This window comes from Lipotes vexillifer, unplaced genomic scaffold, assembly GCF_000442215.2.
Source record: "Lipotes vexillifer unplaced genomic scaffold, Lipotes_vexillifer_v1.1 scaffold217, whole genome shotgun sequence".
In the NCBI taxonomy this organism is placed as follows: domain Eukaryota; kingdom Metazoa; phylum Chordata; class Mammalia; order Artiodactyla; family Lipotidae; genus Lipotes; species Lipotes vexillifer.
The window spans coordinates 1,125,076-1,128,745 of NW_006788200.1; the positions used below are offsets into that span (position 1 = coordinate 1,125,076).

General features: G+C 38.4%; 1 non-coding gene across 1 annotated transcript; it reads left to right on the forward strand.

The window, feature by feature from the left end:
* The first annotated feature begins 3,480 nt into the window (after nucleotides 1-3,480).
* Nucleotides 3,481-3,553, forward strand: TRNAE-UUC (transfer RNA glutamic acid (anticodon UUC)). The gene has a single exon. It is a non-coding gene; the product is annotated as a tRNA-Glu (tRNA).
* Nucleotides 3,554-3,670: the final 117 nt, after the last annotated feature.

Consider the following 3,670-nt stretch of genomic DNA (forward strand, 5'->3'; position numbering starts at 1 on the left):
CTTGGGGGCGAAATGGGTAACGACTGCTAATGGGTACAAGGTCTCTTTTGAGGGTGAATAAAATGTTCAAAAATTGATTCTGGTGTTGGTTGTACAACTCTGAATTGTATACTTTCAATGGGTGAATTGTATGGCATATTCATTATATCTCAAGAAGCTATTACAAAAAAATTAAAGAGTCAAGGAAAACCAGTCGATATGACTTAGCTTGTGTCTTAATTGACTATTGATGTTGCTCTCAATGTCTTCAGCTCTGAGTAACTGTTCTCACAGAAAGGCTAATAATCTTAAACAAGTTTATTTTCTGTGGATATATTTCTTTGGCTGCTACAATCAATGTAATGAACCTGCCATTAGTAAATGACTTTCCTTGCTTGCATAATGAGTCACTCAGAAACTTTGGTTAAAGCCTCTTTTTCATTTTTTAAATTGTTTGAAGAAATTCAGTTGTAATGAGATATTCCATTTAAAATTTCCAATGTCTTTTATGATCAGAAGTCCCATTCATTTCTGCAATATTCTATTGGTTGCACAAGTCAGCCCTATCCAGTGTGAGAGGGGACTGTACAAGGACATGAATACCAGGACTCAAAAGTCATTGGGAGCCATTTTAGAGGGTGCCTTGTTAAGAAAAGGGAATCAACAAAAAATGTTGCTGTAAAAATGATCCTAATTCAAACATTAAGAAAAGTAGTTAGTACAAATTCACACATTGCTCATAGTCTCTATACATATCTGCATCCCCCAAATAAAATCCAAGTATACTATTAAGGCAAATGAGAATATTAATGATTTTGTTATTATTAATTTATTCATTCTTTCAACAATTATTGGTAGAGTGCCTATGATACACCAGGTAGCATTCTAAGCACTCTCGGTCTTAGGGGCAGTAGTGAACAAATAGTCCTTGTTCTCATGGGGCTTCCATTTTAGTGGAGAAGACACACACACACACACACACACACACCTCTAAATTTCTGGGTATAAATGTAAAGAAGAAAAGCCAGAGCAAAGGGATAGAATGAGTTCAGGGGTTATTTCAGCTAGGTTGTCTAGGAAAAACTTCTCAAAGGAGATGAGCAGAAGCTTGAATGTGGTCTTTGAATAAATGTTTACTTTAAAATATATGAGCATTAGGTTTTTAAAATTATTGCATAACAAATTGCTCAAAACTTAGTGGCTTAACACAACAATAACCATTTATTATCTCTCACAATTTCTGTGGGTCAGGAATTCAGGTGTGGCTTTGCTAGACAGTTCTGGCTTGGGTCTCTTAAGAGGCTGTAGTCATATGAAGACTTAACTCCGGATGGAGGACCTCCTTCCCAGGTGGCTCCTGGATGTGACTGGCAGGTTGTTGCTGGTTGTTGCTTGGAGGACTCAGTTCCTCTCCATACGGGTCTTTCTACAAGGTTGCTTGAGTATCCTCATACCACAGAGGCTGGTTCATCCTAGAGTGAATGTTTCAAGAGACAAAGCAGAAACTGTAATGCCTTTTATGACCTAGCCTCTGAAGTCACACACTGTCACTTTTGTACTGTTCTACTGGTCACAGAGGTTAGCCCTTATTCTTTTTTTTTTTTTTTTTTGGTTAGCCTTTATTCAGTGTGGGAAGGGACTATACAAGGCCATAAACAACAGGAAATAGGATCTTTGGGAACCATCTAGAAGGGTAGTTATACCAATCCAAACCATAGTTTTCCTTTATATGATTTCAAGCAATTTACACAGGAAAAATAACTCACTAATGAACAGTAAAGTCTACATTTTTTTTATATTGCTTCAATTTCATTTCCAGTCCTTATCCACATGCATAACTTGTGTACATTAACACTTATAGAAGACTCCACCCAACAATAGCAGAATATACATTCTTTTCATACTGCACTCAGAACATTCACTAAAGTGTATTTACTAAGGTAGTCCATATTCCAGATAGTAAAACAAGTTTCAATAAAGGTAAAAGGATTCAAGTCATACAAGATATTTCCAGGTATTATATCTGACCACAGTGGAATTAAACTAGAAATCAATAACAGAAACATCTCTGGAAAATCCCCCAATATATGGAAACTGAATAATACACTCTATATAACCCATGGGTCGAAGAAGAATTCCAAAGGAAAAATTAGACAATATTTTCTATTTCATTTATAAATTTAAATGTTTATAAAAGTACAAAATCACATTTTTGAAAATGTGAGTTCTCTTTGTGGGAAGATTTTTAACTAAAAATTCAATTCCTTTATAAATATACAAGTATTTAGGTCATCTGTTTATTCTTTTTTTTTATTATTAATTTATTTTTTGGCTGTGTTGGGTCCTCGTTTCTGTGTGAGGGCTTTCTCTAGTTGCGGCAAGCGGGGGCCACTCTTCATCGTGGTGCACGGGCCTCTCACTGTCACGGCCTCTCTTGTTGCGGAGCACAGGCTCCAGACGCGCAGGCTCAGTAGTTGTGGCTCACAGGCCCAGTTGCTCCGCGGCATGTGGGATCTTCCCAGACCAGGCCTCGAACCCGTGTCTCCTGCATTGGCAGGCAGATTCTCAACCACTGCACCACCAGGGAAGCCCCACCTGTTTATTCTTGAGTGAAACTTGTTAGTTCGGGTTTCAAGGAATTTTTCCATTTTACCTAATTTATTTTATTATTTATTTGTTTGTTTGTTTGTTTATTTTTTGCGGTATGTGGGCCTCTCACTGTTGTGGCCTCTCCCGTTGCGGAGCACAGGCTCAACGGCCATGGCTCACATGCTCCGTGGCATGTGGGATCTTCCTGGACCGGGGCACAAACCCGTGTCCCCTGCATCGGCAGGTGGACTCTCAACCACTGCGCCATCAGGGAAGCCCTTACCTAATTTATTAAGTGAGTAAAGTTGTCTTACTATTCCCTTAGTGTCTTTTTAATATATGTGGAATCTGTAGTGATAGCATCTCTCTCATTTCTGATATTGGTAATTTGCCTCTTCTCTCTTTTTGTTCTGAGCTGTCTGGCTAGAGATTTATTGATTTTATTAATCTTCTCTTAGAACTACCTTTTATGTTATTTTATTTTATCTCATTTTATTTATTTATTGGCCACACCGAGGGGCTTATGAGATCTTATTTCCCTGACTAGGGATCGAACCCAGGCCCTCGGCAGTGAAGGCGAGGAGTCCTAACCACTGGACTGCCAGGGAATTCCCATAGAACTACCTTTTAGATTCATTGACTTTCTCTATAGTTTGTTTTCTATTTCATTGATCTCTGCTCTTGATCTTTATTATTTCCTTTCTTCTGTTTGTTTCGGGATTTATTTGCTCTTTTTTTTCTACTTTCTTAAGGTGCAAGCTGAAGTCGTTGTTTTGAGAACTTTCTTTTTCTCTAATATTTAGTGCTATTAATTTTCCCTAAGTATGCAACAGAAGCATCCCACAAATGTTCTGCCTTCATCTTTGGTTAGTTAAAAGTATTTTTGGGAAAAAAAAAAGTATTTGGGGGACTTCCCTGGTGGTCCAATGGTTAAGACTCTGTGCTTTCACTGCTGAGGTCCCAGGTTCGATTCCTGGTCGGGGAACTAGTATCCCACAAGCTGTGTGGTGTGGCCAAAAAAAAAAAAAGTATTCCAATGTGAACTAAGTAGTTTGCCTAGGGTAGTAGTCCTTAGAGTATGGACAGCTCTGGTTCCCGAGGC